We start from the raw sequence: 14759 nt of genomic DNA, 5'->3' as shown, positions 1-14759 counted from the left end.
ATAAGAGTAGTGTACTTTATGGACTATGAAGGGAACTTATACCTGTTTAACTAAATTTTCATCACTCCAAGAATGTGAGCAGAATATTGGTAGCAAAAAAAGCCATTGCATGGATGCGCGTATGTAGTCTAGCTCTAATGCGAATTTCTTTTGTAATTATTATTTTTTCTTAAGACCACTATCGAGTTGAGTGAACTGTTACTGCTAGCTGTAGGTAAGTGTTGGTCTTCATTTTGACAGCAGTACTTTGACGCAATTAATCAACAAACGAAAAATCATTTATTAACAGAGTTCTTTTCGTTATTAGGAAATGGGCATACTGTATTTTTCCAGAGCAATTTATGAACATATGAACAATTTTATTCAGGTCCTCAACTTCTATCACAAAAGTCATAAAGTATTTTGTATAACAAAACTAAAAACTTTGGGTTCAGCGTGGGTCAGTCAAGGCGTTTGCATCATTCCGTGCATGAAAAGAGGCAAGGGTTATGGCAGGACAACTCATCTATGTTTGGACCATGTGCATTGTGCACCTTTTTGTTTTTATAACCAAGACCAAAGTGGGTCGCAGAAAGGACCTGTTTTAAAGATGGGGTTCACATCAAGAAGATCATGATGACAGAGCTTTGAAGGAAAAAATAAAAAAATCTTTCGAGGATTGCATGGTAGCATGGATGAGAAGGCTGGGGAAGCAGGTTAGAATACAAAGGCTTACTTCAAAGGAAAAAAATAAATAATTTGTACCATCATTTTTGGACTATATGGCGCACCTGACCACTCACCAAATTTGAGACGAAAACGGCATTTGTTCATGAATAAGCCGCACTGGACTATAAACCGCAGCTGTCTTCACTTTATTATGGGACATTAATACCAAAATATATTAACTGGTAACACTTTATTTGACAGCGGCGTTATAACACTGTCATAAGACCATCACAATTATGACATGACACTGTCATGAGCATTAATGAATGCTTATGACAGATGTCATTTAGTCTCATCCAGCAAATGATCTCACTTTATAATGGATGCGAAAGATCCGAGCTGAACATAAATGGAGTTCGTGCCTGAATTTACCGGAACACACTTAATGACATCTGTCATAAGCATTTATTAATGCCCATGACAGTGTCATGTCTGTACTATGACTGTCTTATGACACCGCTGTCAAATAAAGTCTTATCTATTAACACAAACAAGCCGTACTGGACTCTAAGCCTCAGAATTCAAAATGAGACGAAAAAGTAGTGGTTTACAGTTCAAAAATTTCGGTAGTTTGAGTTGCTGAAATACATCTTTTTTTTGGTTGATTTTTTTTAATACCATGTCCACCGAATTGTTAACCTTAGAAATCTGCAACCTGTCAGTTTCTTTGGTTTACATTTTATTTACTTTGTTCCTTTGTCCGGTTTACCTGTGTTTCTTGTTCCAGTCCTATCAATGTGATTACCTGTTAGTTGCACCTCCTTTTGTGTTAACCAATCAGGCCTTGTCACCATGTGGCAGGGGATCACATTAAGAGATTTTCCTATAATTTGGCCTATCATCCACACATAAAAAGCAGATTTAAGGCATCAAAAATGATTATTTGTCTGACCAAATTGAAGATTTGCAAATTCTTTGTTTATTGCATCTACATGTATACATCAATAATCAAGTTTTACATTTACAAGCATCACTGCCAGCTCACTTCACATACAGTGCTGGCCAAACGTATCGGCACCACTGCAATTCTGTCAGATAATGCTCAATCCCTCCCAGAAAAATGATTGCAATTACAAATGCTTTGGTAGTAATATCTTCATTTATTTTTCATGCAGTGAAAAAACACAAGAGAGAATGAAAAAAAAAAAATCATTATCATTTGACACAAAACTCCAAAAATGGACCGGACAAAAGAATTGGCTCCCTTTGAAAAATCATTTGATGCTTCTCTAATTTGTGTCATTAACGGCACCTGTTACTTACCTGTGGCACATAACAGGTGGTGGCAATAAGTAAATCACACTGGCAGCCAGTTGGATGCATTAGAGTTGATTCAACCTCTGTCCTGTGTTCTTGTGTGTACCACATTGAGCATGGAGAAAAGAAAGAAGACCAAAGAACTGTCTGGGGACTTGGGAAGCAAAATTGTGAGGAAGCATGGGCAATCTCAAGGCTACAAGTCAATTTCTAAAGACTTGAATGTTCCTGTGTCTACCGCACGCAGTGTCATCAATAATTGGCACTGTACCTAATCTCCCTAGATATGGATGGAAAAGAAAAATTGACAAGAGATTTCAACGAAAGATTGTGCGGATAGTGGGTAAAGAACCTCGACTAACATCCAAACAAGTTTAAGTTGTCCTGTAGTCCGAGGGTACAACAGTGTCAACCCGTACTATCCATCGGCGTCTGAATAAAAAGGGGACTCTATGGTAGATACCCAGAAAGAGCCCACTTCTGACCCAGAGACATAAAAAAACCAGGCTGGAGTTTGCCAAAACTTACCTGAGAAAGCCAAAAACGTTTTGGAAGAATGTTCTCTGGTCAGATGAGACAAAGTAGAGCTTTTTGGGAAAAGGCATCAACATAGAGTTTACAGGAAAAAAAAACAAGGCTTCAAAGAAAAGAACACTTTCCCCACAGTCAAACATGGTGGAGGTTCCCTGATGTTTTAGGGTTGCTTTGCTGCCTCTGGCACTGGACTGCTTGACCGTGTGCATGGCATTATGAAGTCTGAAGACTACCAACAAATTTTGCAGCATATCGTAGGGTCCAGTGTGAGAAAGCTGGGTCTCCCTCAGAGGTCATGGGTCTTCCAGCAGGACAATGACCCAAAACACACTTCAAAAAACACTAGAAAATGGTTTGAGAGAAAGCACTGGAGACTTCCAAAGTGGCCAGCAATGAGTCCAGACCTGAATCCCATTGAACATCTGTGGAGAGATCTGAAAAACAGTTTGGAGAAGGCACCATTCAAATCTCAGAGACCTGGAGCAGTTGGCCAAAGACGAATTCCTGCAGAGCATTGCAAGAAACTCATTGTTGGATACCGGAAACATTTGTTTGCAGTTATTTTGTCTAAAGGTTGTGCTACCAAGTATTAGGCTGAGGATACTTTTGTCCAGCCCACTTTTGGAGTTTTGTGTAAAATGATAATGATTTCATTTTTTTTTCATTCTCTTTTGTGTTTTTTCATTGCAAGCAAAATAAATGAAGATATTAATACCAAAGCATTTGTAATTGCAATCATTTTCTGGGAGAAATTGAGCATTATCTGACAGAATTGCAGGGGTGCCAATACTTTTGGCCAGCACTGTTTGCAACTGACGTTTAATTTTGGAACTAGTACACACACCATCACAAGGGTTTTGGCATTGTTTGTCATCTAGGTGTGCTTTTCCTTCTTGTTTTTACAAGCCCAGGCGCTGCTCCACAATCAAGAAGACTGGCAAAAGACGACTTTAAGAAAAGTTAGATTCTGACACCTTGCTAATCTACGTTTGAGTCAAGTTTTCAGTTGAAGACACTGAAGCTATTGTTCTCTCTTTCTGCATGAAATTTTGTTACCGCTTCACAGAGCTATGCCGTGTTTAACTGGATGTCCAAATTTGGAATAAAAATGTGAAACGCAAATGCCTACTTGACACTACTGTTTCGCTGCAAAAAAATGTGGAACTTGAATTAAAAGGTAATGCATAAGCAGCAAAACCTAAACCTATCATGCAAACATACACTGCCACTTCAGTGCAGTCACTTGCCGACTAGGCAACAGGGTGCCACACTATGAATTGCTCAATGTGTGCCACTAGTTAGACAATGTAAAGGTCTGGCATTATTGTGATAAAGCCTAAGTTGTTGTCTTGTCAATCTTCTTGTACAGTATTTAGTTCCCTGCTTTCTTTCAGACTTTATTGCTTTCCTTTTGTGTTTTGTTATGTTTCCTGTTTCTCCGTTTGTAACTATGGAAAAATAAAGTATTTCTATTCTGAAAAGTATTGCAGCATGTTGCTTTTGTCTTCATCATTTAAATTTACCATTTTCTGAACATGTTGCTACAGAGTATTTCAAATTAGTGTTGCACGCCTGTAGAATACCCAATTCTTCTTCTTTTTTCTCTTGTATAATTTCCTACTTAATCCGAGTGGGGAATGTGCTCACCGACTCATTCATAGAAGCACCTTTCGGTCAAAGTACTGCAGCTTTGTAATGTTTATTTACAACACAGCTGCAGTCCAAAGAGTAGAGAAACTAGAAGTGTGGCTTATCTAGGCTCATTCCACAGCTTTTATCTCAGCATGCACACCAATTCACACACAGTAGCTTCTGTCCTTCGCGCTGTCTAAAGTAACAAAATCAACATTCTTGTAATGGCAGATGGTACGCTAACATTAAGTGTATGTGCATGTGTGACTGTAGTTGTGCCACTCCCTGTTGTGTTGCGGCAAAGAAACACAGTCACTTCCTGTCCCTAAAAAAATGGGTGTGACTCATGGACACGAGGTGCTTCAAGGACACTGAATATTTGATGTGTGTATGGTCACACTTGTAAACCGTGTAGGAATAAACAAGTAACTAAACCAAAGTATTTATTTAAAAACCCTTGAGCTCTTATTTTGCATTGTAATACTGGCAGTTCTTTCAATATGCATTTAAGACGCTTCCTTCTTGCACTTGTTTCGTAGGCAACCTAAATAAAAATTGGAACAATGCCATGCATTCACTTTTTGTTCCAAAGCTTAGTTTTGTTTCCACACAAGCTACAAAGTGATCAACATTTTAGTTTTGAAGATAGGTTTGGGCTTGCTGCATTTCCTTAGACTGGGTGTGACACAGAGCCTCATCCAAAAAGTCACTGTCTTAGATTGATGTTTAGTGTTCAGATGTTCGGTGAGAGAAAATGGGAAACATATGAGTGACTATGGGTGTTACAATGGGAGCGTTTTGAGCAACTTAATAAAATTTTCACCTGTTAAAATGTGAACGCTGGAAGGGAACAAATTAAGTACTATGCTGTCCTCCTTTTCATAGTCTCATTGTAATTCATTATCTTTTATCTGTGAAACAGAAGGGGTGCTAAAACAGAACTAGAATGTGTAAGACAAACAGTTTTAGGAGTACAAGATGATTCAAACAGTCTTCAATTATTGAACTAAAAGTAAACATTATTTGTATATATGCAATTTTCAATTAATTTTTTTTTTTTTTTTTTTAACTATTTTAGGATTAAGAAAGAAGGCATTTTAAAACAAGTTCCTTTCACCTCATGACAAAAATTAAATTTAATTTAGAATTCAAATTGAAGCTCCAACTTTAAGGCAGCAGTTGTAATGAAGTTACAATCCAGTCAAAGCATTCAAGTCAAAGCCGCTTTATCCAAAAAAAGGGTAGTGTACGTCATGTAAGTCACATGTTGAAAATCAGCCTAACACAGCCAACAATCAAAAGTTATTGTTGGATAAAAGTATTTGATAAGGCGCTATTCATTTTCTGTAGCGCTGATCTCTTATTGCAGAAGCTTTGCAGTGACTTTATTTATTTTTTGCAAACCTGTAAAGATTTATTACACGGAGAGGATTTGGTTCAAAGGTTTGGTTGGAGTCAACTAACAAATAACCTGTACCTTAAGTAGAACTGCCAATATTGTCACGTAAGCAGAGATTTCTTTATCTTGGAAGTTGTGGGCTCCTTTTCCGCCTTATTAATTGGCCCTCTAGCTTCATGGAAGATAGAGTACTTTTGTTAGACTCCCTTATTTTTCCAGTTTAAGGGCTTATTTGTACCCATATCATGTGACCCAAATGTCAGTGGAACAGGAAGATTTTGAAATAACTTCCCTTTGGGTCTAATGATCAGTACAGTTCCACGGACCACTTGTTGGCATTCCTTGCTCTGTCAGTGAGCAGAGTTTGGGCGAGAAGTATTGAACAGTATTTATGATCTATGGACAGTATAGAGTCTTCAACTAACATGTCTTGAGTACCTGAAAAAAATCCACACATGGACAGGCAAACACCAGGCAGCAAGGCCGTGGTTGCAAAGCCTGAACCGTGATTTAGACATACTTCCTCTGATAGTGAAAAAAAAAAAAAAAACATTTAAGCTATAGTATTTGTATTCTTTAATTATGAAAGAAAAATTAAAGATATCAAGATAACTCATTGTATAAATGTTGACAGTGGTGAAGTTATGTTACTATACCAACATTTTTGCTCTTTTTATTTTTCCTCATTGTAATGCATAGCTTTTTTTTTTTTTTGCCTACTGTGGTTTCTTCAAAGGTCTCCATGTGGAGCAGAGGTTGGTCCCATGGCTGCGAAGGACCAGTCCCTCCCACTGATCCCCTCCCCTCTGCAAACCAGGAGCCCAACCCAGCACCCTATCCGAGCACTCTGCTCAGCCCAGAGGAGCAGCCACACAGGGAAAAAAAGTTAAAATCAACTCAGCAAAGAGAGGAGGGAGGGAGAGAGAAGAGAGAGAGAGAAAGAGGGGCGAAGAAAACGCCCTGGAAACTTTGCTTGATCGAAAAGTTGGAGAAGTGATAGAATTTCATCAGACAAAGTTAAGAAGCGCTCATCTTGGGCTGGGGTGAAGGGGAAGGCGACAACGTTTTCAAGGATGCTCAAGCTTGTGTGAGGCTTCTCGGGCGCATCGTGTGCGCACAGGTAGAGAAACTTTTTTGCATTTGTATTTTTGCATGTAGCTTGTTCTTACTGTCATCTGCGTTTTGCCTCAAGTCATTTTAGAAGAAAAACAATGTAATCATTGACTCAAATTGACAACCTTGACAGTTTTGCATTCCCATCATATTTCAGATGGCATTTGCATTGAGTGTGTGAGTTAGCAAGAAGTTTTTTTCTTATAATTGTATGGTTATTTTTCTGAGGTGAGGTCAAATATGAGGGATAATTCCTTTTTTAAGTTAAAATGAAACAGGTTCTAAAAGTGGGTGTGTACCTGCTAGCTACACATGAATGCTGAGGACTGGAATTGCGCACTTCACTTTTTCTTTAACTGCGCAACAGACAAAAAGCTTTAGCATAAAAACTGACAATATGTTTTATGTAAATAGAGGTTTACATTTTTTATATATAGATTAAATTTGACCAAACATTAAAAACATTCTATTTCTGTCAAAATGCAACATGTGTCTGAGTGGTATGCAAGCAGCAAGTATTTCTCACACTTGATGACAGTTGAATTGAGGAATGCCTGTCAAGATAAGAGTCAAATTGTCTGCTTGTTATTGTCACGCTGTTTTCCTGTTGTCTGTCACTTTTTGCAAAGGGTTTACAAAGTAAAGGCTTGCATGAGATGTCGATGTTTAAAAAGTGAAGTTACGCAGCCATGCGTGTCTGTAGCCAGCAACCAGCCTGGGTGTGGATTCCTCTCCTTCGCCTCCTACCACCCCCTCCTTCTTCTCTTTCCCTGTGTTCTTCTCCTCCCAACAGAGGCACACCCTTTTTTTCAGACGAAATCTCCATGATTAAAAACTTGACATACTCATTGATGGCAAATCCAACCATAATAATAAAAACATACTTTTAATTAATTTTACTTGGGTTGCCATTAAATATGAAAGCTAATTTAAAACATGAAATGTTCAATCAATGTTATGTTCATGTTTTTTTTTGTTTGTTTTTTTTTGTTTTTTTTTGTAGGCTGTACTGGAGTTTGCAAAACTGTCTAGAGACGTTTGATTGTCAGAGACAAGAAGTTAAACAAAACTGCTTTTCTGTTGACCTCATACCTAGAATTCTAAAAACTTTTTGTTCTGGCAGATTTTTTTCTTTCTCTGTTTCCTCATGGGTCTTATAACCTTGGTTCTTGGAGAGGGGCGCGGGGTAGGCAAGATGAGGGGAGAAGGCGAAAGGAAGAAGGGAAACGGGAGTATGGAGGAGGGAGTCGGCAAGGGGGGGATGGGCGGAGCTGGGTGAGGAGGGGAGTAATGGAATGCAGTGGTTTGGAAAGACAAGCTAATTGAAACCAGGTTTGAGGCATAAATGGGGAGCTAAGACTTTGCACGTTTGTGACTAAGATGCTCTTCCTGTGTCAAGAAGTTCAGTATAAAAGTGCTTCAGACTTTTTAAATAATCATTTAAGCTAGATTTTAAAATAGAGTCGTCATCATCTACATCAAATTTACTCAAAGCGAATACATTAGGAAAAATAAAACAGCACCAAGAAGTCACCCATCTTTTGTAGAATTCTAGCAAAGAGTAAAATGTCAACGTGTGCAGTTGCCTGGCCCCCGCAGCTCCCGACTGCCACACCCTATTCCATTTCAGTGTACTGTAGCTCTTCTTTGCATGCTCTTAGTCTCCATATTGTGCACGGCAAGGTTGTAAATGTCTGGCGTTTCTCAAATTGCTGCTGTCGTGGTGATTGATTGTGACACAAGCTGTTTGCAGTGCCAAACGGTTCTTTTGGGGCCGTAAGGGTCTTATGTAGTATACTTTGGCAGTTGTTTTCTAGGAATCTCATAATTCGTCTTTTGCCTGTTGATAATGTGGTTTAAATATTGTATAATACATGTTCCGATAAGTGAACGCTTGTCGTGCAGGTAGCGGCACGACATAACAAAAAATAAGTATGCAACACAGATTGGATGTTATGAAACTCTAGGAACCGGTTGTGAAAGACTCGCCAATGAGCAGGGCTTCGTTATGGCTCGAGGCAAATACTGTATGTTTAAACACTCGTGTCACTTAGCAATGAAACTGACACAGAGACAACATTATGGAGTCATGTGATGTCATTGAAACATTTTCTTGGAAAAGCACACTACTTTGCATCAAATCTCTACAAAAAAGTGCATCATAGACTAGGATGGTAGAGAGCAGACCTCCGCCAAAACGCAACTGATTGTATTAGACAATGCCAAGCTTCTACATACTATAAGCCTGCATTGAAAGTGACAGTGATTGAATCCCAAAAATAACACATTAGCTTCCACTGACGGCGAAAGATGTCCAATCCATTTGAACTGGGAGGGCTGATGCTCGTTTGCTGCAGACCCTCCCAGTTTGAATTGGTTGGATGTCTACCCCTGAAAAACAAATTTAATTCCACAGCACAATGATGAAAAGAGCCACATTGTCAGACCTCTATCATCGAAAAATAAATTATTCTTTGCCCAAGCCCACCACCTGCTCTGTGTTGTTGTCTATTTGCATGGCGGTGCTGCCAAAACGGAGCAGTGTGAGCCGGGCGGGACGGAAAGAAAGTGGTCTCTCGCACACTTCCTCTTCCTTTTCCTCTGTTGGGTCTGTTGGATTGCTGATAGGAGGGTGGACTTGTGGAAAGTCAGCCACAATGTGCCTGGATTGATGTACTGTAAAGTTTAAAAAAGTGACAGTAAATGCGCAGTAAAAAATATATACATAAATATATATACATGTATGTATGTATGTATGTATGTATGTATGTATGTATGTATGTATGTATGTATGTATGTATGTATGTATGTATGCATGTATGTATGTATGCATGTATGTCATAAACAGCTCATCGATTCAAACACCATTTAACTTTATGACATACCAGATCTGACTTAAAGATGTGTTTTATACAGAGGGGCGGAATTAAATAATGGTACATTAGGAGATACAAAAGTGCCTGTGTCAGGGGAGTTTACAAATTCTTCAGCTGCATCTAAACATGTGACCATAGTGTGTGAAGTTTTTAAAAGGCCTTCTAGACAATCCACCCTGCAGCCACTCCCTTCTCGCCCATCCACTGTTTGAGTTTTGGAATGTCTCATCATGTCTGCAGTGTGTGTTGCAGTCCAAAGTGATTTGAGAGGTGTGGTAACACAAGTGCCATAAAATGAAAATGATTAAATGCAAAATCTTAGAAATCAAGTTGTCTTTCATGAAAACTTGACAAAGAAAAACATTCTGTGGGATCTGACACGTTTGTTCACTGCTGTTATTGTTAACAGCATAATTCAAAAGTTGCTTTAAGGATTTTCACTTAATGTCAGACCAGTGGAAGAAAGTTGATCCAGGACTTTTATCAACTGCAAACATTACTGCTTGCCTTTTCATGCACAGGTGTTAGTTCTGCTTTTTTCCCTACGTAATCTGAAATAAAATTCACCTATTTTTTTTTCTTTTTTCCGACGTTTACTGCGTCTAGCTTCCCAGACTGTCTGAGTAGTACGCAAAGTCTAATATCTATAAATATACCATCTGAAACTATGCTGGCAATTCTGCCCTCATTTCACCTTTTGCTCTTCAGCTCTATGAATGGACTTACACTTGTTCTTGTTTCAATGGCAGCTGTGATGGACAGAAACAAATCCTGACTTAATTATGAAGTGTGTAATGCTGCTATGGATCATATGCCGGAGCCTCACATAGTATCTTGTTTTTGTTGCAGTACCGTTTGAAAAGTGGCTCTCTTCAGTTTGAATTTCTTTCAGGATTTTGGGGGCTTTATTATTGTGCAAAACCTAATATTTCAGAAATTCACAGTGTGGAATACATCCAATAAAAGCAACAATTCTTGATCAAGCCCTAGTGTTTTGGAGGAAACACACCCTCTCACACATTAACCTCAGGGGAGGAAATTCAATCAGAGGTCCTCCCACCTCTCATATCCAGGGATGCAGGAGAAAACAATGAAAACCTTCCCTGCATATAACTCTTCTTTACCTTCCATTTTCTCGCTTGATGTCTCTATTCCCAGTGTTTTTTCTTCCAGTTTTTTAACTTCTTCTCACAAACTTTTGAGAAGCATTGTGTGAGCTGGCCTCCGTGGGCAGACATTGTTCCCATTCAGGACTTGTGGTTTGGGCTGCAGTTCTGTATGTTGACTGCGGAGCACAGAAGAGAACCACTTATCTTGACGTGCATTCCTTTCATATGCGTCACACATGCGTACCCTATCTGCTTGTCAGAAGGGATAGGGAATTTAGGCCTCCCGTTAGCTATACAGTGTGAGAACAGGGAGTCCATTCTGTTTGACAATAATTTGCTACCTCCTTTCTTCATTCTTTTCATTGTGGCCTTTATATTCGCTCTTTGCCAAATCCTATAAAGTGGCTTCTTCACTTACACTTGAGCTGTAACCACGGTCACAACGCTGCTGTTTTGTGTTCATCAAAAGGATTACATTTGGCCATCAAATTGATGTGAACTGACTTGAATCCTAGATTCATTGGACCTATCAGGGCTGAATGTTTAAGATGAGGTGTACAGCACACACATTTTCTGGCATGAGCCACTGTGTCACAGATTAATGTTTTTTTTTTTTTCTTTTTTTTTGTAACTTGCGCTAGATAGAAAGTAGCATGTCTGAATGTTTGTGGTGTTCTAGTTTATCTAAGCAGAACCTGCACATTGGGGGTGTGGCGGCCTCACTGTCGGAGGTAGGAGTGGGCACTCTTGCAGAGTGCAGGGCGGGCAGCACAGAATGGAGCCCGAGTGAGGCAGAAAGAGAACATTTCTGTTGAGTTAGTCAGTGCGGGGAGAGGCTGGGCTCCCTTCCAGCTGGCCCGACGGCTCGATCAAGGAATGTGTACGACTGGAGGCCTGGGTGGGGCCATGCACAGAGCTTCTCCCTCTGCAAGCAGAGCAGAGGTGAAGCAATGCGAGCTGTCTTGTGAACTCCGGGGAAGTGTTCTCTTACATGTGTTTTTATTTGTTGACCCACTGTTGGTGTCCATGCGTTGGCGTGCAGTCACCTTGTAGGTATAAAGGGTGTGACATAAGTCATATTTTTGGCCTACTTTGAAGTGAAGCCAGCAAGTTATATGTTTCACCACGAAACTCACACACCCATCTAATTTTGTTTTGTATACAGTATATTTCGTGAGGACACTTGTAACTAGCTTTGTTAATACCATTCAGTTTGATTGTTCCTTGAATAGCACCCCCATGATCATGCAAAGTGTGCACAGCTGCTGTATGACAGGTTTTCTTAAGCAAACAAAAGGACAACAGCAATTGGGTGGCTTTTAAATAAGTTACGTCCGTTCTGTTTTAGTGGAGAGTCCATTGAAAAATGCAAAACAGGTCAATTAGTAAACCAAGGTGTTTGAGAATCCAAGAGTATTGCCAATGTTTCTTTCCGAGTTCATAAACTATACGTTGTGAACAGGGTGGCTCAGTAAGGGAGAAGTTAATGATGGGACTACACAGCCTGTCGCAGAAGAATTATTCCGAGGGACATGTTCCCACTGGTAGATGCTTGTCTTTACACACATTGAGTTTGGTCCTGTTTGTACTCCGCTGTAACAAAGAGAAGGCTTTGTTTCCAAATGTGCTAGTGGGCTGAAGCAACAATCTGAGCTTGTCATGCAAGAGCTTGGGCAAGTTAGAGCAAGAAAACAAATTAACATTGCAAAAAAAAAAGTACAACTTACAAAATGGAAAGATGAAATTGTCTGTCTGAGATTTATTTATTTATTTCTCTTTTTTAATTTTTTTTTTATTATTAATCAAACAAATCCAATATGAATAAAATGCTACACATGTGAATATAATCTTAGGGGTTTGGAACTCCTAAATCACTATCATAATCTTATTTTTTAATGCTTCAGTGATTAGTTACGGTAACTGTTTCTCTGCAACAGGCAAACAGTTTTCAAGCACTTACTTGGTGCTTTGTAGTTGATTGCAATTCAATGTGGTCGTACTGTGTTAAGTAAATCCTAATCCTGTTTGCTTTTCTGCCAACAGAAGTCAAGAAAACAAGAACCAACGCATCGTACTGAAGCCCTTGGCCTCGCTTGAGCTATCCAAGGTAATTGTCCTTTACATTATGTCAAAAAGGAAACCCCTGTGACATCTGTAACTGGTCAGGGACGGAGAGCTAAATTTCTGATCTCGTTTCTGCACACCAAGGCCATCCTGTCAATGTGACCTTAGAACAGCCCTCCATTATGCAGTTATAAAGCAAAACGTCTGCTGGAATGTTTGTTGCAAAGCCTTCTTTGAATCCAGATCGTGCTTTCTTTCCTCTAACTTGATTGGAAACCTGATACTTTTGCACTTCGTTTCCTCCTCTTTGCGCCCCCATATTCCGCCCCAGCCACCACCTGTTGGGGTCCTCGAACCCCCTTTCCGCTTCTTATGAAAGAACTCCATAACAGCCAGCCAGGCTCGCCCGTTTAAAGTCAGCAGCGTCGGATGATTTATTCTTTTGGGGCGGAAAAGAGGCGAGAAGAGGCCACTCCTATAGGCAAATGGTAGACCAGGGAGACACATCCATATGTTCTTTAGTCATAGTGAAGTTAAATAGACTCACTGCACTGCTTTGCTTGAAATGTATTTCAACCTAAAACACATGTGATGGATGGATCTTCTCCATATTTTCTTTTCTTCTTGTTTGTTTTCCTCTTAAAGAGTTTCATGTTGTGTATCCTCAAAATATTTTATGAACAGAGAAAAACAAAGAAGGGATAATGACTGGCATGGTGTGTGACTGCATGTCTGTCTTATGATGAACAGAAGCTTATTCATTGAGAAACTATTTTCATAAAATTATGCGACCTATTTAGATTATTGCTACAGAAGAAGTAGTCAAGTCAGCCAAGTTAAGATTTCAGGTTTTTGGGTTATTAAAAAAATGGATTCGGATCAAATTATTTCTAAACCTTTTCCACCATTATGTGGCTTGTAACCTATGTGATTCGATTGAATTTTTAAGAATCCTTTCAAGAGGGAAGTAACAATAAATAACTGAAATAATTTGCATATTTTTCGATAATGGGGATGTGACTGTGTTCTGAAATTGCCAAAATCACATTCAAACTCATTTAAACAGAAGTAAGAACACTCCTATCTCCATTTATGGGGAATATGTTTTGCCATAAAAATACAATTAAGCGATTCTTGTCTCGCCTTACTGCAGTAGTATAACGTTGGTTTTTATTTATTTATTAATTTTTTTCCTAAAACGGACCACTTTTCGGATCCGTTCATAATTCCTAGAACCAAAGCACAATGCTGCCAAAACTATAAGTGATGAGCAGTGTTGTTTGTACCACAAATAACACATCTATTAAAATTATAGCTAAATGTTCCATCCTGTGGTTCATCAGACCACATGGTTCGATGAAACCAAGGTTGCACCTTTTGGTTATAACTCCCATTGATACAAAGTGCTAGCATAATACTGTTTACCATCAAAAGAGTTATACAGTACTTTTAAGTGTATTTAATCTGGAACTGTATCTTTTATCAAGGTGGTGTGAATTACAAACATTTCCAAATAGCAGTCAATGTCACAAATATTCAAATTTCTGCCAGCTAGGGTAAAAAAAAAAAAAAAACATGTGCGCATACACAACCTCACAAAAACACCACATGCTAACTATAGGAACATGTGTTGTGCAACCACATTATTTCAGTAATTTTATTTTCTACTTCTGCTGTTGAGATGGAAATAAATAGTTCTAATTGATGGTGAAAATGTTTTGAAATTATTTATTTTGGTGTCTCTTTTCTTAAGCCATAAATACTGCCATTTAAGTGTGAGTACCAATATTTTATATCAACAGTGCATACAGTATATGGCTAAACGATTGGTTATTTCATGAGAACACATTCATTATTCCAAATTTAGTGGGCCATTCTACACTGCAAAAACACACCTCCCTAAAACTAGTTAAATTCCCTTGTTTTCAGTGTAACTCTACTAGAAACAAGTGAAATTATCTGCCAGTGCTTCAATTAAATTTTATTGACTTGGATTTCATGAAATAAGACAAATAGCTACCTGAAAATAAGGTTAACAGACTTATTTTAAGCAAAAAATTAATATAT

At 38.8% G+C, this 14759-nt stretch overlaps 1 protein-coding gene across 1 annotated transcript in view; it reads left to right on the top strand.

Annotated features, from left to right (window-relative positions):
• The first annotated feature begins 6385 nt into the window (after positions 1-6385).
• Positions 6386-14759, top strand: part of ahnak (AHNAK nucleoprotein) — a 35450-nt gene continuing 27076 nt past the window's right edge. The window contains exons 1-2 of the mRNA XM_057849995.1: positions 6386-6650; positions 12672-12735. The gene's annotated coding sequence lies outside the window, so the exon portion shown is untranslated. The remainder of the gene's footprint in view (positions 6651-12671; positions 12736-14759) is intronic.

This window comes from Corythoichthys intestinalis, chromosome 11 (assembly GCF_030265065.1).
Source record: "Corythoichthys intestinalis isolate RoL2023-P3 chromosome 11, ASM3026506v1, whole genome shotgun sequence".
NCBI classification, from domain to species: domain Eukaryota; kingdom Metazoa; phylum Chordata; class Actinopteri; order Syngnathiformes; family Syngnathidae; genus Corythoichthys; species Corythoichthys intestinalis.
The sequence above is the reverse complement of the archived record's forward strand: the minus strand, read 5'-3'. Positions and strand labels throughout refer to the sequence as shown.